The sequence below is a fragment of the Triticum urartu genome, chromosome 1 (genome assembly GCF_003073215.2).
Source record: "Triticum urartu cultivar G1812 chromosome 1, Tu2.1, whole genome shotgun sequence".
NCBI classification, from domain to species: Eukaryota; Viridiplantae; Streptophyta; class Magnoliopsida; order Poales; family Poaceae; genus Triticum; species Triticum urartu.
Genome location: NC_053022.1, coordinates 334,639,973 through 334,664,807, shown reverse-complemented (window position 1 = coordinate 334,664,807; position 24,835 = coordinate 334,639,973). Strand labels below are relative to the sequence as shown.

Here is a 24,835-nt window from a genome sequence, read left to right as displayed (position 1 = left end):
CCGACAAGCCTTCTCGGCCTATCTTGCCAGCTTCACACCTGCTTGCTTGACACGTCGCTGGACGGGTGTCGTCTGTAAGCATCTTCTCTAGAGAAAAGCTGCCATGTGGCGAATGGCTGCCACTTAGTCACTTTGCGGCTTGACACCGCATGGATTGACGACGTGGGTCATGGCTGAGTAGTTGGTGAGGTGGTTCTGCCCTCGCGAGTCCCGGCAAGCTCTGCCGGGACGTCTTGGGTGCCTTCTTCTAGGAGGTGGCCTCGGCCCTTGCCGGGCTCGCCTACCCGGCAAGGGATGCCCTTCTCCTGGTGGTATCTTGTTTCTCTGGCTTGACTCTGGTCCCCTTGATCTGCATGTTGGCCCTTCGAATGTCTTGGTCCCTTGTACTCTGACTTGGGTTGGTGCTTCAATCTTGTTCTCGTGCCTATGCATAGTCTGGGCAACAGACCCAGGGTTTGTTGCACCGACAGAAGCCCCCAGGCCTGCCCCGAACGCGCTGTCGAGCATCATCGGGGTAGGGCCTAATAAGTGCACAGGCGGGGGTGCTGAAGAGGCTGGTCTCTTGAGGTTTCCTTTGCTCCTTCATTAATCTTGGGGTCGGGCCAGTCTCCGTTTTCCCTGCTCATCGCGTAAAGCCAATAGTGGTGGGGCCACCCTTGTAATGGCATGTGAATGACTTTAACGCACAGGGTAGAACTGCCAATTCACTCCTCCCACCATGCCCTTATCCTCGGCCACGTATGATGCATGCATCGCGCGGGGTTGGTAACGGAGGCGCGGGAGAGCATCAAGGCGAGGGCCCGACCTTCTTGAATTGATGGAGGAGGACGGCGGCCGCCCGTTTGAGGGAGCGACTCCCCTCCCCGGCCCTCCAATAAAAGGAGGGGAAAAGGGAGGTCAGGGTCATCCATCCTCGCGTTCTCCCACCTCTGTCTTCTGCTTCTTGCTGGTTATGTTGAGGAAGAGAGTCTGGGGCCAAGCCCCGGGCTCCATCTTGACACTTTTCCTGGATCTGAAAGGGGGCTCGGGCGGTGCGGCGACAACGTCGGAGGTAGCAACTCTTGCATGCTCGCCACCAGGCCGCCCGTGGCCTTCGCTTCAGTGGAGGGGTCGGGTACGATGCCATGTCAAGGCTTGAAGTGGGCATGGCGTGTGGTAGTCGATCGCTGCCCATTTTGCTTCCCTTCCCGACGCTAGGGAGGAGTCACAGACGAGATTCATCGTTAGCAGAGGCGAATATGGCTCCTCCTGGGTGTCGTCCTCTTGCCATGCAAGAGGGCTCTTTTCTCTCATACACGTCCTCAGGACGTGCGGTGTCTTCTAATGCGAAGGCTGCTAGGGACGACCATGCTCTCTGTGGAATGGACCATAGAGCATGGTGTCCGACGTGACTGCCGCGCTGAGGTGTTCAGGTGGTAGTGATGCGGACGGCGGCAGCAACCCACGACGCGTCCAGAACGGGGACAACCGTTTCGACGAGTTGTGTTTGCCGGTGACTCTATGTCCCCCATCTGGTCCTCCAGCAGTGTCACCATCCACGCTACCCTCCGGTTTGTTCCTCCTTGCTGGGGAGCGGCGCCACCCTGATCCTGGGAGGCGCCGAATCCTAGTTGGGTCCGCCACCGACCTCTTCGACCTCTTCCTGTAGGAGATGGAGAGGGGAAAAGGCATTACAGGGCACTTATCTTTTTTCAGTCTTAAACATGTAGGCATTTGCCAAACTTTAATTCAAATAATGTAATCTCTCGAGTCCATGTTTGTGTTTTCTAATGCTTGTACTTGTATTACCAGCATATTAATGAAAAAGATGAACCTTGTCGGGAACCCGTGCATGTATATGTCCATGCAGAGGTGGGATGCCTCTTTAGTGTAAATAAACGAGTTTTTCCTGGCAGGCAATCTTGCCGATACTTTTCTGCTTGCCGGAGAACTGCGTCTACTGGACAAGAGATAAAGGGAACAGCCCCCCGCGAACTTCTTTTTACCAAAGGCCACCGCGACCACATTGACCAAAGCAACGCTCGAGTCAAGGATGGGAGCACCTAAGTTTCAAAAGAGTGGCGAGGTTTTCTCATGCACAAGTTATAGCTTACAGAACACTTATGGACAAGAGGTAGAACTTATCTATTTGGCTTGCTGGAGATTGCAATGTTGTCCATGTTCCCAACTCCTTGTAGAGGCCAGGTTCATGGCAGGAACCTACAACTTCATGCAGATGGGAATTGAGGGAGTCCTGGATTAGGGGGTGTTCGGGTAGCCGGGCTTTACCTTCAGCCGGACTCCTGGACTATGAAGATACAAGATTGAAGACTTCGTCCCGTGTCCGGATGGGACTTTCCTTAGCGTGGAAGGCAAGCTTGGCGATGCGGATATTCAAGATCTCCTACCATTGTAACCGAATCTGTCTAACCCTAACCCTATCCGGTGTCTATATAAACCAGAGGGTTTTAGTCCGTAGGCAATCAACCCCATATACAACAATCATACCATAGGCTAGCTTCTAGGGTTAGCCTCCTTGATCTCGTGGTAGATCTACTCTTGTACTACCCATATCATCAATATTAATCAAGCAGGACATAGGGTTATACCTCCATCAAGAGGGCCCGAACCTGGGTAAAACATCGTGTTCCCTGCCTCCTATTACCATCCGACCTAGACGCACAGTTCGGGACCCACTACCCGAGATCCGCCGGTTTCGACACCGACATTGGTGCTTTCATTGAGAGTTCCTCTGTGTCGTCGCCTTTAGGCCCGATGGCTCCTTTGATTATCAACAATGATGTGGTCCAGGGTGAGACTTTGCTCCCCGGACAGATCTTCGTCTTCGGCGGCTTCGCTCTGCGGGCCAATTCGCTCGGCCACCTGGAGCAGATCGAAAGCTACGCCCCTGGCCATCAAGCCAGGTTTGGAAGCTTAAACTACACGGCTGACATCCGTGGAGACTTGATCTTCGACGGGCTCGAGCCACGGCCAAGCGCGCCGCACTATCTCGAGGGGCATGATCTAGCTCTGCCCCCGAACAGTGTCCTGGAGGCCGCACACGCATCGGTTCCGACCCCTAACTCGGAGCCTATTGCGCCAATCGAGGATGAGAGGTTGGACGTCACCTCGGGGGCTGCGATCCCAAAAGCGATCGAGGCGAACTCTAGCCCCGCACTCTACACGACCCGTGACTCTGAGGATCCGGAATCCTCCCCGGACTCCGAACCCCCCGCGCCCCTGCCAATCGAATCCGATTGGGCGCCGATAATGGAGTTCACCGCCGCAGACATCTTTCAGCGCTCGCCTTTTGGCGACATCCTGAATTCTCTTAAGTCTCTCTCTTTATCAGGAGAGCCCTGGCCGGACTACGGTCAGCGAGGGTGGGATACGGGCGATGAGGAAATTCAAAGCCCACCCACCACCCACTTTGTAGCCACTGTCGACGATCTAACCGACATGCTTGACTTCAGCTCCGAAGACATCGACGGCATGGACGACGATGTAGGAGACGAATAGGAACCAGCACCTATAGGGCGCTGGAAGGCCACCTCGTCATATGACATATATATATGGTGGATACTCCAAAAGATGGAGATGGCGATGGAACAGTGGGGGATGACGCCCCCAAGAAACAGCCAAAGCGCCGGCGTCAGCGGCGCCGCTCTAAATCCCGCCAAAGCAAAAACGGTGATTCCGGCACGGGAGATAATACTACCCCGGATAGCACCGAAGAACACCCACCTCAGCAAGATTCGGCACAGGAAGATGGAGAAGCCAGCCCTCATGAGAGAGCAGCAGACCAAGAGGTCGAGGATGATAACTATACGCCTCCCTCCGAAGACGAGGCAAGCCTCGATGATGACGAATTCGTCATACCATCAGACCCCGCCGAACAAGAGCGTTTTAAACGCAGGCTTTTAGCCACGGCAAGCAGCCTCAAGAAAAAGCAGCAACAGCTTAGAGCTGCCCAAGATTTGCTAGCTGACAGATGGACTGAAGTCCTTGCGGCCGAAGAGTATGAACTCGAACGCCCCTCCAAGAGTTACCCGAAGCGCAGGCCGCTACCCCGATCAGAGGAGGAAGCACCTACATCACCAGCGCATGACATGGCAGACCGGCCACCTCGCGGCCGCGACAGAGAGGCCTCTCGGCCCTCCACCCAAGCCATGCCCCGATGCCGCTCAACTAAGGCACGGGAAAATGCGCCCGACCTGTGAGACATACTGGAGGATAAGGCAAGACAAACAAGATTGATCTACGGATCGCGCAGGCGCCCTACGGCATGTGACAATGATCTTCACTCCGAATACAACAAATCCGGTCGGGCCGAACACAATAGACATAGCTCTTCCGAGCTGCGTAGTAATGGATCATAAAATCCCAGAGGGTTTCAAACCCATAAACATCGAATCATACGATGGCACAACAGATCCGGCGGTATGGATCGAGGATTATCTCCTTCACATCCACATGGCACGCGGCGATGATCTACACGCCATCAAATACCTCCCGCTCAAACTTAAAGGACCGGCCCGGCATTGGCTTAACAGCTTGCCAGCAGACTCAATTGGTTCTTGGGAGGACCTGGAAGCCGCATTCCTCGACAACTTCCAGGGCACTTACGTGCGACCGCCGGATGCCGACGACTTAAGCCACATAATTCAGCAGCCAGAGGAATCGGCCAGACAATTCTGGACACGGTTCCTAAAAAAGAAAAACCAGATAGTCGACTGTCCGGACGCAGAGGCCCTAGCAGCCTTCAAGCATAACATCCGCGACGAGTGGCTTGCCCGGCACCTGGGACAGGAAAAGCCGGAATCCATGGCAGCCCTCACGACACTCATGACCCGCTTTTGCGCGGGAGAAGACAGCTGGCTAGCTCGCAGTAACAATTTATCAAAGAACCCTGGTAATTCGGATACCAAGGACAAGAGTGGCAGGACACGTCGGAATAAGCAAAAACGCCATGTTAACAGCGACAGCAATGAAGACACGGCAGTCAATGCCGGATTCAAAGGCTATAAATCCGGTCAGCGGAAAAAGCCATTCAAAAAGAATACTCAGGGCCCGTCCAGTTTGGACCAAATACTCGATCGCTTGTGCCAGATACATGGCACCCCCGAAAGGCCAGCCAATCACACTAACAGGGATTGTTGGGTGTTCAAGCAGGTAGGCAAGTTAAGGGCCGAAAACAGAGACAAGGGCTGCACAGCGACGACGAGGAGCCCAAGCCGCCGAACAACAATGGACAGAAGGGCTTTCCCCCACAAGTGCGGACGGTGAACATGATATACGCAACCCACATTCCCAAGCGGGAGCGGAAGCGTCCGTTACGGGACGTATACGCGATGGAGCCAGTCGCCCCAAAGTTCAACCCATGGTCCTCCTGCCCGATCACTTTTGATCGAAGGGACCATCCCACTAGCATCCGTCATGGCGGCTTCGCCGCATTGGTTCTCGACCCAATCATCGACGGATTTCATCTCACAAGAGTCCTCATGGACAGCGGCAGTAGCCTGAACCTGCTTTATCAGGATACAGTGCGGAAAATGGGCATAGATCCCTCAAGGATTAAGCCCACAAGAACGACCTTTAAAGGCGTTATACCAGGTGTAGAAGCCAACTGTACAGGCTCAGTAACACTTGACGTGGTCTTCGGATCCCCGGACAATTTCCGAAGAGAAGAGTTAATCTTCGATATAGTCCCGTCTCGCAGTGGCTATCACGCCCTGCTCGGACGAACCGCATTCACAAAGTTCAATGCGGTGCCGCACTACGCATATCTCAAGCTCAAGATGCCAGGCCCTCGAGGAGTAATTACGGTCAACGGAAACACCGAACGCTCCCTTCGTACGGAGGAGCATACGGCGCCTCTCGCAGCGGAGGTACAAAGTAGCCTTCTCAGGCAATTCTCCAGTCCGGCCATTAAAAAGCCAGACACTGCCAAGCGCGCCCGGAGTAACCCACAGCAGGACCGCCTGGCACACTCTGAGCAAGCATAGCAATGCGGCCCCAACCCCAGCTTTCGCGACATAGCGAAACCAGTACCTCGCATACATAACTATGCCCTTGAAATACCATGGGCACAGGGGAAGGGGCACAATAACAACACGCCCAAAATACGGCTTAAAACGTACTAGGGGCTGCCGGATTCTTTTTTTAATTTTTTCTTACTTTCAGGACTCCATACTTCGGACGACCTGTTCGGCAATTCGACTGCCGCACAAACGATGCAAGATCTAGGGAGGCAGACAAGCCACGCCGCATTATGGAACTCCCAGGTGGTCTCTATTATGAGCGGTATACCTGTTTTAAATACAATTCCGCGGCCTGCCCCTGGTCAAGACTTACTGAATAGTCCAATATCTTTTGCTTACCGCACTATTTGTATCGTTCGGCTTTGATAAATAGCCTCTCTATAAGCAATGCTTAGCTTTTTGTCTATTTTTTGCATTATCCTCTTTTCACATATATGTTTATTAAATGACATGATTGCACCCGTACACCATGGTACGGCAAACACGCCAGGGGCTTCAGTACCCCTCATAATGGTGTGAGAAGTCCGTACACTTTCACAAGTGCGGCACCCCGAACTTATAGCACTATATGCATCGGCTCCGAATCATGATTTGGGTTAATAGTTGGGTTTGCCCGGCTCCTATGTTTTGGTGCCTTACGTTCCGCTCTATCGGCTAAGGTGGCACTAGGAGAACCACTGCGATTGTGCCCCGGTTCAGCTATGTTAAGCACCTCAGTGGAGAACGCTAAAACTGACTGTCATGATGAGGCGAGAGACCGGTCGCTGTTCGAGAGGTTTTTCGAGTCCCTAAAGACTTATGCCGCTTCAAGCGAGGAGCTGGCTTTGTCCGGCCAAGGCGTGGATAGCGCCCCGAACTCGGTCTTCCGAACTAGGAGCTTCGCCGAAATTTAAAATTATAGAGTTCTATGGCTAAGTGAGAGTGTTCAAGCATTATAGTCCGATTGCCTGGTTCATTGTGCTGAGCGCCTCCCTCGAAGGACCCAACTATGGGAAAAAGAGCGCTCAGGTTTATCCCGAACACCCCAGCACTAGTGGCATGGGGGAAGAAGCTGACGACTAGCCATCTCTCAATTTTTTGATAAACGGCCGCACAGAAAGTAATATTTTAAATTCAATAAGCATTGCTTAGTGCATATGAACAAGTTTTCAGCGCACAGGATAAACACGAGCGAGTTCATTCAAAAATCACATCCTTGGCACATTCATCTGCCACAAGGCGGGCACCTGCAAGAACATCCTTGTAGTAGTTCTCGGGCTTGCGATGCTCCTTCCCTGGCGGCGGCCCGTCCTTCACAAGCTTCTCACCGTCCAGCTTACCCCAGTGCACCTTTGCACGGGCAAAGGCCCAACGGGCACCTTCGATGCAGACGGAGCGCTTGATGACCTCAAGCCTCGGACAGGCCTCCACCAGCCGCCGCACCAGCCCGAAATAGCTCCCAGGCAGGGCCTTTCCGGGCCACAGACGAACTATGAAGCCCTTCATGGCCTGTTCGGCCGCCTTGTGGAGCTCGACCAGCTGTCTCAGCTGGTCGCTCAAAGGCACAGGGTGTCCGGCCTCAGAATACTGAGACCAGAACACCTTCTCCATCGAGCAGCCCTCTTCAGCTCGGTAGAATGCGGCGGCATCGGATACGCTGCGGGGAAGATCTGCGAATGCCCCTGGAGAGCTCCGGATTCGGGTAAGTAACAAGTAGTTTACTTTTATATTTCTGCTTTGCATGAAGAATGCCTTACCCGCTGCTATCTTCCTCATCTCCTCCAACTCTTGGAGGGCCTTTTGGGCTTCGGCCTTGGCAGAATTGGCAGTCTCAAGGGCCGTCGCGAGCTCGGATGCTTGCGCCTTTGACTCAAGCTCCAAACTCTCATGTTTTTTCATGAGAGCCTGAAGCTCTTGCTGCACCTCGCCGACCTGAGCCCCAAGTCTGTCTCGCTCGGTGTGCTCCGCGGCCGTTTTCTTTTCGGCCTCAGACAGCGCCTTCTTAAGGGTCGTCACTTCAGTCGCGGCCCCTACAATAAGCAGTACAATCTTGTTATCTTTTTTGCAATCACGCCTTTCTATAGGCACCTTTTCTGTAAGGTATTTCTTACCTTCTTTCTCCTCGAGCCGCCGCTTGGCAAGGCAGAGCTCTTGCTCGGTCTGCTCGAAGTCCTGCTTTAGGACACCCACCTCCGCAGTCAGTGCGGCGGTGGATAGCAGCGAAGCCTGCATACGCATATTGACTCTTTTTTTGTTAGACTCCTGCAAAATTTAATAGATCCTCTATTCGGCTTTTCTTTCCGAACGCCAAACAGAGCATCAGGGGCTACTGTCTATGCGGTAATATTTTTACATATTTTTACTTACCTCGAAGCCTGTTAGAAGGCTAGCGCAAGCTTCAGTCAGTCCGCTCTTGGTGGACTGAACCTTCTGTATCACCGTACTCATAATAGTACGGTGCCCCTCGTCGATGGAGGCTTCGTCAAGCACCTCCAGCAGATTGTCCGGCACCTTCAGTTGGACGGAGGCCGCCGGCTCAGAAGGCTTGCTCCTCTTGGAAGGAGTTCGCCTACCGCGGTTCGGAACTGTGGAAGATTCCGGCGCGGTGTCCGGCACAAAGTCGGACTTGGAGCCCTGGGGGGGCTTATCCCCTTCACTCCTGGAGTCCGGGAGGTTGCCTTGTGGATCCTCCGGGACCACCTCCTCCTGCCCCGGAGCTTGTCGCGACGCCACTTCGGCGTCGTCTGCAGTGCGGGGGGAGACAGCGGGCGGAACTGAGTTCACGTCCGATGAGTCCAGGGAGCCGCCCGACGATTCGTCGAATTCGGCCCGGGGCGGACTGCATAATTACATTCGACATTAGGGAAAGTTGTGCAACAAAGGAACGTCATGAGTTATTCTGATATCCAAACTTACGATTTCGCCGGACGCTTGGCCCTGTTTGGCCACTCCTCTTTGCCCTCTTCGGCGTTGGGGGCGTAGTCCGGCGGAGGGGTCTTCCTTTTCCTAGATCCCTCGGCCTCCCCTGTTGGGGCGGCCTTCCTCTTCTCTCCTCCCTCCGCTGGGGGGGAGAGCTTTCTTCTTCCTCCTCCCCGTTTTCGCGGGAGGAGGGCGTCTCGGACTCGTCAGATGACGAGTCCGACACCACCACGTTGCGGGCACTCTTTCGAGTCCCCGTGGTCTTCTTCTTCTTGGCCTTCTTCTCCGGCACCACATAAGGCGCCGGAACCAGCAGCTTCACTAGTAGAGCTGGGGCTGGGTCTTCGGGCAGTGGAGCCGGAGAGTTAATCGGTCCGGATATCGCCCGCCAAGCCTGTCAAAGGTAAGGGAGTTTAGATCCCGCATAGAGTCAAACTATGAAGAAAGCTTAACATCCTGTAAAAGGTGAAGATAGCTTACCTCGCTAGCATGACGCTGCGAGCTGTATCCGCGGTCCTCGGAAGCGGATGCGGGAGCCTCGGCGCCCTTGAATAGCACCTTCCAGGCATCTTCGTACATCGTGTCGAAGAGCCTGCTAAGGGTTTGGTGCTGCGCCGGGTCGAACTCCCACAGATTAAAATCCCGTTGTTGGCACGGGAGGATCCGGCGGACGAGCATAACCTGGATTACATTAACAAGCCGGATTGGCTTGTTCACCAGGGACTGGATGCATGTTTGCAATCCGGTCACCTCTTTTTCGTCACCCCAGGAAAGGCCCGTCTCTTTCCAGGACATAAGCCGCGTGGGGGTCCGGATCGGAACTCGGGGGCCGCGGTCCATTTCGGATCGCGTGGCTCGGTGATGTAAAACCACCCGGATTGCCACCCCTTTAGGGTCTCCACAAAAGAGCCCTCGAACCATAGGACGTTGGCCATCTTGCCCGCCATGGCGCCTCCGCACTCCGCCTGGCTGCCGTGCACCACCTTGGGCTTGACGTTGAAGGTCTTGAGCCAGAGGCTGAAATGAGGGCGGACGCGGAGGAAAGCCTCGCACACGATGATAAACGCTGAGATGTTGAGGATGAAGTTCGGGGCCAGATCGTGGAAATCCAGGCCGTAGTAGAACATGAGCCCCCGGACAAATGGGTGGAGTGGAAAACCCAGTCCGCGGAGGAAGTGGGGGAGAAATACTACCCTCTCATGGGGCCTTGGGGTGGGGAGAAGCTGCCCCTTTTCGGGAAGTCGGTGCGCGATGTCCTTGGACAGGTATCCGGCCTTCCTTAGCTTCTTGACTTGGCCCTCCGTAGCGGAGGAGACCATCCACTTGCCTCCCGCTCCGGACATTGCTAGAGAAGGTTGAGGTGGGAAGTGCAGGCTTGGGCGTTGGAGCTCGAGTGCGCAGGAGATGGATAGGCAAAGGAGGAAGAAGGCGTAGGTAAAAAGGTGGATCCTTATCCCCTTATATGGGCGGATGCGGTTGTGCGTCCCCACCAGCCTAGTAAAACTCGCTTGCCTCCCAAGCGCCGTGATAAGTGGCGCGGTTGGATTACCCACGTCCGTATTGATGAGAATCCCGTAAAGGGGGTACACGATCTCTGCTTTGACAAGACGTGCCAAGGAAACCGCCTCGCAAAACACGCTGAGGTGGAAAAGTAAAAACGATTCGAGTAAAGGACTTAGCCGTAGTGTGATGACACACTGCGGAATACGTTAGTAGTTTTGATTTGTGTTAATATTATTCTCTCTATGGCGATATGTGGAAGCTTATTTTGTAGAGCCGGACATTACTCTTGGTGTTTACAATCTTCTATGAAGGACTTGGAGGAGGAACCCGCCTTGCAATGCCGAAGACAATTTGCGCACCGGACTCGTCGTCATTGAAGCCTGGTTCAGGGGCTACTGAGGGAGTCCTAGATTAGGGGGTGTTCGGGTAGCCGGACCTTCCCTTCAGCCTGACTCCTGGACTATGAAGATACAAGATTGAAGACTTCGTCCCGTGTCCGGATGGGACTTTCCTTGGCGTGGAAGGCAAGCTTGGCGATGCGGATATTCAAGATCTCCTACCATTGTAACCGACTCTGTGTAACCCTAACCCTATCCGGTGTCTATATAAACCTGAGGGTTGTAGTCCGTAGGCAATCAACTCCATATACAACAATCATACCATAGGCTAGCTTCTAGGGTTTAGCCTCCTTGATCTCATGGTAGATCTACTCTTGTACTACCCATATCATCAATATTAATCAAGCAGGACGTAGGGTTTTACCTCCATCAAGAGGGCCCGAACCTGGGTAAAACATCATGTTCCCTGCCTCCTGTTACCATTCGGCCTAGACGCACAGTTCGGGACCCACTACCCGAGATCCGCCGGTTTTGATACCGACAGGAATGATGCACGGTGCGATCCTATCTATATGATTATGCAAATGTTCATGAAATTCTTATGCAATGATCTTGGAATGCTCATGCATACATGCAACTTGGTCGGGGACCCCCACAGCGCTTCGCTTATTTTCTCTTGCACAGGGTCATCGCCCTAGCTTTGTACAAGGGGTTACATGCACCTGAGGCAAGGCATGTACAAAAGGGTGGCTGCCGTGCAGGGCCTGACAGCCGCGCCTTACGGGTAGAACTTGCGGAGATGCTCAATATTCCATGAGTTTTGCAACTAAGTGTCATCTCCGGTCTCTAGACGGACTACGCCAGTTCCGGTGACTCATACTACCCGGTAAGGGTCTTTCCACTTTGGCGACAACTTGTTTCTACCCTTGGCGGACTGAACGCGCCTAAGGACAAGGTCGCCTTCCTCAAAACACCGAGCATGAACCCTGCGGCTATGATAGCGATGCAGGGCTTGCTGATAGCATGCAACACGCGTAGCAACCCGGAGACGGTTCTCCTCGAGTAGCACAGCGTCGTCACATCGATGCTGAACTTGCACTACTTTATCGTAGGAAAGCACCCGAGGTGACCCGTAAATGAGTTCCATGGGGATAACTGCTTCTGCCCCATAGACTAGGGAGAAGGGAGTCTGCCTGGTAGCTCGGTTTGGTGTCATTCTGAGGGACCAAAGAACTACCGGCAGATCATCGATCCCCCGCCTGCCATGCTTTTGCAGCGTATCAAAAGTTCTTGTCTTAAGTCCCCGCAGCACTTCAGTGTTCGCCCTCTCAGCTTGTCCATTGCTTCTGGGATGTGCCACAGAGGCAAATGAGATCTTGCATACGAGGGCATGAACATATTGCATGAAGGAGTGGCTCGTGAACTGGGTGCTGTTGTCGGTAATGATCCTTGTCGGGACTCCAAAATGGCACACCAATTATTTCAAGAACTTGATAGCTGACTGAGTAGTCACCTCTCTCACGGCAGTCACTTCCGGCCACTTTGTAAACTTGTCGATGCCAACAAACAAGAATTCTAAGCCCCCGGTTACTCAGGGGAAGGGGCCGAGGATATCGAGCCCCCAGACCGAAAATGGCCATGATAGAGGGATCATCTGAAGAGCTTGAGCAGGCAGGTGGATGTTCTTGGAATGGAACTGGCAAGCTTCACATTTGGTGACTAGCTCGACCGCATCTTGGAGCGCTGCGGGCCAATAGAATCCTTGCTGGAATGCTTTCCCATTTAATGCCCTTGATCCAATGTGGGAGCCGCACATGCCTTTGTGAATCTTAGCCAGCAGTTCCTTTCCTTCTTCCCGGCAAATGCACTTTAATTTCACACCGTTGGGCATCCTTCTGTACAGAGTGTCATCGACAAACCGCTACATACTGGCCCTACGGGCTACTCTTTCAGACTCATCTTGGTTGCCGGGAAGCTCTCCGGTTTGGAGGAAGTGGACGGTGTGCCTTGCCCAAGTTGGAGCCCGGGGCTCAGCAACGAGGACTAGCGACACCTCCTCTTCTGTGGGGGCGCATTCCTTGTTTGTGGGGACCATGGTCCCGACTGGAGGGTGCCGTCCGGCAGGTGGCGAGGAGTTGTTTCCAGCAGGGTCTCTGCCAGGAGCGGACGGCTCTACCGGGAGAGACTTATCGGAGTCCAACTTTCTCCTTTTTCGGGCCATTGTTGCTGGGGATACAGAGGGCTGAGTAAGATGGAGAACAAAAGTTCTTGGTTCCACAGGAACGTAACACCCACAATGCGGCTATATCTCTCACGTGTCAGGGCACGACTTAGAGGCATAGCCGCATGGTAGTTTTATCGCAAGAGGGGTAATCTTCACACAATCTCATGTACTGAATAAGAATGGTATAAAGAGTTGGCTTACAATCGCCACTTCACACAATGCATAAATAATTCATACATCATCCAAATACACTCAAAGACCGACTACGGTCAAAACCGAATAAAAAGGAAGATAAACCCCAAATGCTAGATCCCCGATCGTCCCAACTGGGCTCCATTACTGATCATCAGGAAACGACACATAGTAAGGATCCAGATCCTCGTCGAACTCCCATTAGAGTTTAGTAGCTTCACCTGCACCGGTATCCTCGGCACCTGCAACTATTTGGAAGTATCCGTGAGTCACGAGGACTCAACAATCTCACACCCGCAAGATCAAGACTATTTAAACTTATGGGTAGGGTAAGGTAAGGAGGTGGAGCTGCAGCAAGCACTAAGCACATATGGTGGCTAACATACACAAATAAGATCGAGAAGAGAAGCAACACAACGGTCGAGAAGCTAGAAGTGATCCTGAAACTACTTACGTGCAAGCATAACACAAGACCGTGTTCACTTTCCGGACTCCGCTGAAAAGAGACCATAAGGGCTACACACGCGGTTGATGCATTTTAATTAAGTCAATTGTCAAGTTCTCTACAACCGGATATTAACAAATTCCCATCTGCGACATAACCGTGGGCATGGCTCTCGAAAGTTTATACCCTGCAGGGGTGTCCCAACTTAGCCCATCACAAGCTCTCACGGTCAACAAAGGATATTCCTTCTCCCGGAAAGACCTGATCAGTCTCGGAATCCCGGTTACAAGACTTTTCGACAATGGTAAAACAAGACAAGCAAGACCACCTGGATGTGCCGACAAATCCCGATAGGAGCTGCACATATCTCGTTCTCAGGGAACACCGGATAAGCTAAGCGTACAAGTACCAACATAACCCAAGTTGCCAATGGACGGTCCCGCACGGTGCTCTAGTTTGGACCAACACTCAGAGGAGCACTGGACCATGGGTTTAAAATAAAGATGACCCTTGAGTACGCGAAACCCAAGGGAAAAGTCTTAGGTGGCAAATGTTAAAACCAAGGTTGGGCCTTGCTGGAGGAGTTTTATTCAAAGCGAACTGTCAAGGGGTTCCCATAATACTCAACCGCGTAAGGAACGCAAAATCAAGGAACATAATACCGGTATGATGGAAACTAGGGCGGCAAGAGTGGAACAAAACACCAGGCAAAAGGCCGAGCCTTCCACCCTTTACCAAGTATATAGCTGCATTAATTAAAATAAGAGATATTATGATATCCCAACACATCCATGTTCCAACATGGAACTAACTCCAGCTTCACCTGCAACTAGCAACGCTATAAGAAGGGCTGAGCAAAAGCGGTAACATAGCCAAACAACGGTTTTCTAGTGTAACACCCCGGATATGATTTACCCAATATGTACTCCAACTCTTGCCGTTTCCGGCCTTAAGTTATTTTATTTTCTCGGGTTCGGGTTTTTGTCTCTGTGTGTTGTGTCGTTGTCATACATCTCATATCATGTCATCATGTGCATTGCATTTGCATACGTGTTCATCTCATGCATTCGAGCATTTTCCCCGTTGTCCGTTTTGCATTCCGACGCTTCGTTCTTCTCCGGTGGTCATTTCTACCTTTCTCTCGTGTGTGGGGATTAAACATTTCCGGATTGGACCGAGACTTTCCAAGCGGCCTTGGTTTACTACCGGTAGACCGCCTGTCAAGTTTCGTACCATTTGGATTTCGTTTGATACTCCAACGGTTAACCGAGGGACCGAAAAGGCCTCGTGTGTGTTGCAGCCCAACACCCCTCCAATTTGGCCCAAAACCCACCAAAACCCTCTCCATCATCTAGAGCATTCGATCGCGATCGCGTGGCCGCAAACCGCACCTCATTTGGAGCTTCCTAGCTCCCTCTACCTCTATAAATAGACCCCCATTTCCAATTCCCGGATCTTCTCCCCCCTAACCCTAAAAATATCTCCTCCGCCGCCGCCGAACACGTCCGTACAGAGCCGGAAGTTGTCCGCCGCCCGCAGCCAACCGCGACTTGCCACGTGGCAGCCGCGTGCCCACATCGCCGCCGGCCCGGGCAGGCCCGCACCGGGCCCTCCAAGCCCATCGGGAGGCGCCACCCTTCGCCCGCCGATTCGCTCCGCCCGCCGCCCGGCTCCCTCGCCGCGCCGCCGTGAGACCGCGCCGCCCGCAGCCCTCGTCGCCGGCCGGAGCGAGCCCGCCGCGCCTCCTCGTCGGTCCGGCTCCGGCGCCCCGCCGCCCGACGCGCCCGGACCTCGCCGGCGCCCGACTGCCGCCTCCTCGCCTCCCCTCGTTGGCCCCGGCAACTCCGGCGAGTCCCTCCTTCTCCGGCCGCCGCGTTCTTCGTCCCCGTCCAACCTTGGGCACCGCGCGTGAACAGTGCCGCTGGATCTCAGATCCGGATTCGAAAAACCCTAGGGTTGACTTCGTTATTTTTCCCAAGTCTGCAGTTTATTTTGCATATTTCATCATGTTGTATCTCCGCATCTGTAGCTCCGTTTTGGGCATATAGCATATCAAAATGTTCGCCTCAGAGAGCACATCATTTCATCTCATTGCATCATTTTCATTTGAGTTCATCTTGATGCCCGAAATGCTGTTAGAAGAATGCTATTTGAGTTAATTGTCAGATCTGCTGCTCCAATTGGATATTTGTCATTTTTGCCATGATTATTGTGTGCATGATATGCCCATGAGCTCTACACGTGTTTTCTTATATGTTTTGCCATCTGTCCAGAGGTGCAACCCATGTATTTTTGTGATGTGTGTGGTGACTAGCACAAGCTTGCCAAGTGAGGCATTTGTTAATACTGATTTCAGGGACTTAGCATTTCCACCAAGTCCTTGAGCTGTTTATCTCAATATGCCATATGTTCATATTGTTTCCTAGTGATCCGTGCCTCTTTTGAGGATGATCAGTAAGGATGTTTTGTTAATATTGTAGTGATCTATCCATCCATGTCTTTGTTTGCAATTATGGAGCACCCTAGCTTGAGTCAATCAAGCTCTACTTTTGTCATTTCATGAATCTGGGCAGATTGTCTACTTGTTAGCAATTTGGCCGATGATGTTGTAGTTGATCCGTGCATGCTATGCTATTGTTCTTGCCATGTCTATCTTGCATTTTGTGTATTCTTGATGGGTGTATGCTTAGATTGTCATGACTTGCTCTGTAGTGAGTGCATCGAGCTCGTAAACATGCCTACTTGATATCTGTTTCAGCATGCTCCAGTTTTTACTAAGTCTGAGAACTGATTATGTTTTTGCCATGTTCACATGCTTGCAATTGTATTTACTGATCCCTTTTGGCTCAAGGTCACTAAGGGACTTTTGTTAAGCTCTTTGAGTAGCTCCGTGCAATGCTTTACTTTGCCATGTTCAGGTCCTATAGCATATAGTTTTCATGCTCCGAAGAGTGCTATCTGATCTGAAATTCCAGACAAGTGTTAATTTCACTAAGTCTGAAATCTGTTTGCCAAATGCATTTTTGCCATGCTTGTTTGAACCTGTTAATGGATGAATTGGCCGTAGCTCAGTGCTAGACTTTTGTTAAGCATCTTGAATGGATGCCTGCCATGTATTTTGATGCCATGTTTGGGTGCTGTAGCATGTTCATCTTGTTGCATTTAGATGGCTACTTGCTGTAAATCGCAGAATGTGGCCATATTTGAATCGCTTGCCATTTCCAAACTGTAACTCCGATTCCGGTGTTCTTTATATCGTTTTCAAGCGATTTCATCTCATATTTCAAGTGGCACACTTGGATTTCCATTTTGAGGCCAGGTTCATGCATTACTTGTCCATTCTTGCATATGCATCCCGCATCGCATCCCGCATAGCATACCATCTTTGCATCATGTTGTTTGAGTTTGCACGTGGTTGATTGTGCTCCGTTTGCTTGTTTGTCTTGTTTGGGTAGAGACGGGAGATGAGTTCGCTAACGAGGAGCCCGTTGAGTTTGCTTTCGAGGATCCAGTCAACTCTGACAACTTTGCAGGCAAGATGATCATACCCTCGAAATCACTACTATCTTTGCTTTGCTAGATGCTCGCTCTTTTGCTATGCCTATGCTACGATGCCTACCACTTGCTTATCATGCCTCCCAAATTGCCATGTTCAACCTCTAACCCACCATGTCCTAGCAAACTGTTGATTGGCTATGTTACCGCTTTGCTCAGCCCCTCTTATAGCGTTGCTAGTTGCAGGTGAAGATTGGAGACTGTTCCTTGTTGGAACATTATTTACCTTTTGGGATATTATTATATTACCATGTTATCTTAATGCATCTATATACTTGGTAAAGGGTGGAAGGCTTGGCCTCTCGCCTAGTGTTTTGTTCCACTCTTGCCGCCCTAGTTTCTGTCATATCGGTGTTATGTTCCCCGGATTTTGCGTTCCTTACGCGGTTGGGTGATAATGGGAACCCCTTGATAGTTCGCCTTGATTAAAGCTTTTCCAGCAATGCCCAACCTTGGTTTTACCATTTTCCACCTAGCCTCTTTTTCCCTTGGGTTTCCGGAGCCCGAGGGTCATCTTATTTAAACCCCCCCCCCCCGGGCCAGTGCTCCTCTGAGTGTTGGTCCGAACCAGGCAGCCTGCGGGGCCACCTCGGGGAAACTCGAGGGTTGGTTTTACTCGTAGCTTGACCTATCTGAGTGTGCCCTGAGAACGAGATATGTGCAGCTCCTATCGGGATTTGTCGGCACATTCGGGCGGTGTTGCTGGATTTGTTTTAACCTGTCAGAGTGTCTTAAAGAACCGGGATACCGAGTCTGATCGGAATGTCTCGGGAGAAGGTCTATTCCTTCGTTGACCGTGAGAGCTTGTCATGGGCTAAGTTGGGACTCCCCTGCAGGGATTTGAACTTTCGAAAGCCGTGCCCGCGGTTATGGGCAGATGGGAATTTGTTAATGTCTGGTTGTAGATAACTTGAACCTTAATTTAATTAAAATGAACCAACAGTGTGAGTTACCGTGATGGTCTCTTCTCGGCGGACTCCGGGAAGTGAACACGGTGTTGGAGTAATGTTTGCGCAGGTTGTTCTCTAGTTAATCGGTCGCGCTTTGCCTCCTCTTCTCGCTCTTTTTTGCGAACAGGATAGCCACCATATATGCTAGTCGCTTGCTGCAGCTCCACATATTTTCCTTGCCTTACCTATTAAGCCTAAATAGTCTTGATCGCGAGGGTGCGAGATTGCTGAGTCCCTGTGGCTCACAGATTACTTCCAAACCAGATGCAGGGCCTGATGATTCCGCTCCAGATGGCGCGCTTGAGCTCAAGTGGGAGTTCGACGAGGATTCTCAACGATACTACGTGTCTTTCCCTGATGATCAGTAGTGGTGCCCAGTTGGGGTGATCGGGACCGTGTCGCATGTTGGGTTATCTTTTATTTTGGCGTCGTAGTCGGGCCATGAGTGTTTGAATGTTGTAATGCTATTTATGTACTTTGATTGACGTGGCGAGTGTAAGCCAACTATTGTATCTCCCTTTTATTATTTATATTACATGGGATGTTGTGAAGATTGCCTAACTTGCGGCATTGCTTTCAATGCGGTTATGTCTCTAAGTCGTGCCTCGACACGTGGGAGCTATAGCCGCATCGAGGGCGTTACAGCTAGGAAGGTGGGTTAGAGGCTTGACATGACAATATGGGAGGCATGATAAACAAGTGGTAGGTAGCGCGACATAGTGATAGAGCGAACAACTAGCAAGCAAAGATAGAAGTGATTTCGAGGGTATGGTCATCTTGCCTGAATCCTGCTAGGAAGAAGAACGAGTCCATGAAGTCAAACAGACGTAGTCGAACGGATCATCACAACTCCGGAACAAAATCGAAGCTAACGAGAGAAGCAACTCGGAAGGAAGCAAGCAACATAGTAAACAAGCATCACATAAACATAGCATGATGCACAACCAAGTATGATGCATGTCCAATTTAATGAAACATGGCATGGCAAAGTGCACAACCAATACTACAAATTAAGTGGAGCTCAATATACAACGAGTTGCATATTGACGAAACACCACATTCAGTTACTTAGTTCTCTCTCGTTTATGTACCCAACAATATTAAATGTTGTTAAACATGAAAAGAGGTGAAACACATATAAACTAACTATTTAGGCAAGTTTAAATGAGGCCGGAAACAACAAACAACAATTCTGGAAAATCCTCATATGCAAATTTTAGAGTTGGTACTGTTCTGCCCTAAACCCAATTTTAGAGTTGTTAAACATGCAACAAGAGCGTACCATGTTAAACTAGGCATTTTTCCACCCCATTTACATATAAAGTTTGTTAAGTTTGGAGCTACGGTTATTTAGTTATAAAATAAATCATTTTAGCATGACAACTATGCAAATTATAAGCAAACATCATTTTAAACATTTTTACATGGATGAAAGTTGCATATTATGAAACTAGACAAAATTCTAAGCATTTTACATATTAAGTTTGTTTAATTATGATGCATGGTTGTGAAGTTATTAAATGCATGACAACTAGAGGTTTTATGTAAAAACTGCAGTGTCTGGAAATTAGCTAAAACCGCAGACACTGAAAAAAACACGGCATGACCCGAATATGAAGCATGTTGGGCCGGCAGTGCGTAGGGCGCTGGATTTGCTGGAGCTCACCATGGGCCATCAGGCCGGCTCGGGGCTGGGATTGGTCACGGCCTCGGCTGGGGGTCTCACCCACTGGCTGATGAGGCAGGAAGTGGTCAACGCATACGGCGCTCGTCCTGTCGCGCGAGCAGAGGAAACGAGCACGCGAGCTCGGGTCGCGGGATGGAGCAGGGACCCGGCAGAACTGAGGAGGCCCCGACTCCAGCGGCTCCGGTCAGCGGGAGGACCTCCCGGTGACGTGAGGAGGCCATGGCGCTGTGACCGGCGGACGGACGACGAGGAGAGGTCGGGGACGGCTCGTTCTGGCCGAAGACGAGGCCATGGGCGACAGCGAGAGGAGTTCCGGCGGCGTCGGTTGAGAGGCTCCAGGGCAGTGGCTTGATCTGCAGCCGGAGGCGCCGAGGTGGTCGAAGCAAATCCATCCATGGTGCGGTGAGAGTTCGAGTGGTGGGACTTGCCGACGGCGAGGCAAGGGAAGGCGGCGTCGGGGCAAGGAGACAGCAGGGAAGAGGCGGATCCGCCGAGAGGAGGACTTGGATGTCCGGTCCGGCCATATCCGGTGGCGCACGCGGCGCCGTGCTCCTGGTGGACGCGGTGGTCACCTTCCCACATCGGCGAGCGGCCGGGCGATGCGTGGGGGAACTTTGGCGATGGGGACGAAGCTCCAGTAGTCGACGGCTGGAGATCCATGGCAGGCTTTGTCCACGGAGTATAGAGAGAGAGAGAGATTAGATGGGAACAGAGAGAGCAGCGGGAGGAGGGAGAGGAACGACGGGAAGGTAGGAGCGGTGTGAGACTCATATGCTAGTCCGGCAACTCGGCTCTCTGCCGGACGCGATGCTCGGGGAGGAGGTCGATGCGGCTGTGGGCTGGCTCTGGTTGGTGGGTTTTTGGATCCGGAGGCGACTGGTGGAATGGTGATCGAGGGGGAGACCGCTGGCCTGTGGGTAGCTGCCAGATGGATCCGGGAAGATCCCGAGGTGGGGATGAGTGCGACTGCGGCAGCTGATGGATGGGACAGTCTACCTAAAATCTAGGGTTAGGCTGCTATATATTCCCTTCATTCTTGCTTCCTCTATCCCCGTGCTTTAACTTTGACCGTAAATTTAACTATCAAGACCGATTGCGGCGGGAGCAAAAATTATATCAGTAAATTCGTATTCGAAAGAAGTTTTCAATTATATAATTTTTTCTCCCGCTGCAGTTGGTCTCGTTGGTTAAATTTATGGTTAAAGTTGGACATCGGGAAGAGCGGGCGCACTATATTTTGGAATGGATGGAGTATAAGGTTGGTGGGATAAAGTTAGGGTCTAACATGTTCGTCCGATCGTAATCGGGCGGTCGAGAAAAAAATAGGCAGGGGGCCCAACTCAGAAAACGAAGATGTTTTATAGATGTTTGGGGAGGATCCAGACCCAACGGTAACGATAGTCCGATTCGGGTTCGGGGAAGTTCCGGACGCGCGAGAGGGGTCTAAGCACTGTGCAAAGAGGGGTAGGCTGGGCCTAGGTGGACTGTGAAGAGAAGTTGGGTTGAGATGAGAGGGAAGGAGTGCAGCCCGACGACGGTTTCCGGAGACCAAAAACGTCCGACGAAAAGACCGGCTATATTGCCGCTATAGTTATCCGTTGTGGCGTCAAACGGACTCCAAATGCGATGAAATTTGGCAGGCGGTCTACTGACAACATAACAACGCCGCATGCCAACTTTCATCCCATTCTGAGAACATTTTCTGGCCACTTATAAAATAATATTTCGGACGTGCCGCGGGCGCGTGCAAGTGTGTCTGGGCTTAGAACGGACAACGGGAGGAATGGGGAGACTGGGATGGATGCAAGTTTCGAAAACATGCAGATGCAATGCACATGATGACATGGCAAAATGCAACACGCAAGCAAATGACATGGCAAAGACAGCGAATAACTGGAAGACACCTGGCGCAACGGTCTCAGGTCGTTACAACACTCCACCACTACAAGAGGATCTCGTCCCGAGATCTAGGATGGCAGCGAAGAGAAGCGGAAGAGGAAGAGGTAAAATAAAGTTGCTTCTTGACAAAAGAGTGAAACCCTAAACCTTGAGAGGTTGAACAATTGCGAGAAAAGAATACAACAAAGATGAACGAAGTTGGAAACACTCCGTTAGAAAAGAGGAACAAGGAACATTGCCAAAATCTTGGGGTTGCAAAGACATGAATGAAGAGCTCTAGTGACAAGAAAGGACATGTAACCACTCCGGTTAAGTGGATAAGCAAGGAAAGAACATGATCTTGAGAAAATGAGATGATTGGTCGAAGTGAGCAACAACACAATGCCTCCGGAACAAAGAGTAGAAGCTAGATCGTTGGAAAGAAAAGAACGGAGAGGAAAAAGACAACTTCTACCACAATTGAATTTGAAAAGTATCCTAACAAGAGGGATTGAACGGAGTTGTTGGAAAACCAACAACGAAAATAATAAGCTTGTAGTGGGCTTATGGAAACATCTCAACATATGAGGTGACAAATAGCCACTAAAGGAAGCCATTGATTTGAGTGAGAGCACCAAGGCGATGAAAAACTTCTTTCACCAAGAGAATAGGAGAAAACTTGGATCATTGATAAGAGCCATAATAGCAACATTCCTTAGGGAAGGCTTTAGGTGAAACATGACACAAGATAACTCCAACGAAGAGATTGGCGGATTTAAAATATCTCATTCTTGACAACATGTGAATCATGAAACACGAACTCAAATTGTCAAGAATGACATAACACCACCTCAAATGATAAGGTAGAACGAATTGTACTTCAGAATGTAAGATGAAGAATGCTTGGACTCCACAAAACAAAACATGTGTTGAACACCATGTTTATTTTAGAGTATAGCTTCGCAGATGTTAACTCCGAGAGAAATCTTGAAGAAGAAATGAAGAATGAAAGGAATCCTTAACGAACCACCAAGTTGAGCCTTCATGAGAACTCCGGTAGTAAAAGGATGATAAAAGGAAGAGAAGTTGAAAACACAAGGTGAAGCCTTGCGATGACTTAGATGGAGCTTCACGACGATATGACCGCGAAAACTTTGAACTCCGGAAGAAAGATGAACAACTAGAAACCGAGAATTGATATCATGAACGAGCTCCAAAAAAGAAAATATGAAGCATCTCGAACCAAGAATGTGATATGACGAACAACTCCAGAGAGAAAGATAAATCACCTGGGTGAACCAAGAATAAGAATTATATTATGTGTATCCTTCACCAATTTAGATTGATGACAAGCAATGGATTTGGCATACTACTTATTCTCGTAGAAAGGATTAAAATAGATATAGCGCAAACTTGAGGAAGGTCTTCAATGAATCCACCGGTAGGCTTTAGGAAAGAACGAATGAATTGATATGATCAAAAAGGAAGAGAGATCTTGAACGAACCACCGTAAGAATTAAATAAAGAAAAGATAGCGAAACACCGGGAAGAATTAGAAAATGAACGAAGGTAGTTGAGAGAATATAGATACAAATGAACGAAGAGATCCCGAGCTGATTAGAGAAAACTTGAATGATGCCCTGGTAAGATTTGGAGAATGAGACCTGAAAGCTTAGAATGAATAAACCCGAAATGATGGATTTCGGAGAATCGAGCTGAAAAGACTCTTGAATTGCTCCAGATGGGTGAAAAGAATTCTCACAATCAAAAACAATTATGAGAGGATGGCATCAAGCTTGAACTACGAATCTTTGAGAGAACAGATAAGATTTGGAGGAAAAACTCTTCTTCGGTCTTCACAATTCGAGAATGAGGACGAGAAATACCATCATGAATTGTTGATGCACTCCAGAATTTAAATTAGAATGGTTGAACCAACGATGAAAAGAATTTGAAAGATGTTGGATAAAGACATATGACTGATGATAATTCATTCTTACGTCAGACTTGGAAAAGAATTTGAGAGTAACTTCGGGAAAAAAATTAGAAGAGTCAGGTAAGTTCCTGGGAAAAGACCTGTGGGTTAGGGCCCACTCAAAAGAAACATCGGTGAACGATTTTGAAGAGAGATTGCACCAGTTGAATTAAATGGCTTGAATGAGATAACATCCTCAAAAGAACTTTAGCGAATTGAGAATGGAAACTTGAATCTTCTAAGATATCTTCAGCACTCCGGAACAATTTAATAGCGAGAAGTGGATGATTAAGAGGTGCACCGGCATGAGAAAACATTTGAAATGAGGAAAAGGATGTGATCGCCAAAGCTTGACTTGAGTCCACCGGAGAAGAAAACGAGTGAAGAGTGACGGACTTGAAGCTCCCTTAGCATCTTCATAACAAACACCGGGTAAAACATTGACGGAAAAGAATGAAGAGGCTTCCCATCAATAAAAGGATACTTGATTAAGAAATCTGAGTCCTTAAAGAAAAAGGGTGGGAGGGCGGGAAAACAAAGACAACTTGGGGACGGATGAAATGAACAACGTTGGGAAAAGTGAGGGGTGATCTTGCGAATGTCGAAATTACCGGATCCACTTGAAGAGAAGCACACCGGTTAGAAAAGAATTAACATGACAATCTCGACGATCAAGAAGGATTAGTACTCCCTTAGAAATATGAGAGTACCGCTTAGGAAAGGTATCGAATCAACACTTGACTTGAAGCAATTCGAATACCACAATCAAAACAAAAAGAAAGGATTGGCTTGCAGAATTAGCCAGAACAAACATATGATAGATCCCATATCGTATCATGTGTCTGCAGGAAAGATATCCTACGTGATACTTGAATTCCCACCTATAAACTCCCTAAACTTTCTGGTTATGCAATCAAGTGTTGGGGATACAGGGGAAGCATAATATCTCACCCAAACTAACAATCCCTACATCCAGCTGTATCCATCCTTCAACACATAACCAAGAAACCTTCGGAAATCATGTACCTCAACCTTCGAAAAGCATCCGTTATACGAGTTATGGCAATACTCCCGAACTCCCGCCCCAGTACTGGGTGGCGTCGAGGTTATCTCACCAACAACTTCATAAAAGAGATTTTCGATGTCGGCGAACTCAGGTATTCCAGAACT

The 24,835-nt window shown here is 50.2% G+C and overlaps 1 long non-coding RNA gene across 1 annotated transcript; it reads right to left on the bottom strand.

Moving 5' to 3' along the window:
• Window positions 1-13,150: 13,150 nt before the first annotated feature.
• LOC125510601 lies at window positions 13,151-20,999 on the bottom strand. The gene is made up of 2 exons (XR_007284675.1): window positions 19,792-20,999; window positions 13,151-13,423 (listed from the first exon to the last, which is right to left on the bottom strand). It is a non-coding gene; the product is annotated as an uncharacterized LOC125510601 (long non-coding RNA).
• Window positions 21,000-24,835: the final 3,836 nt, after the last annotated feature.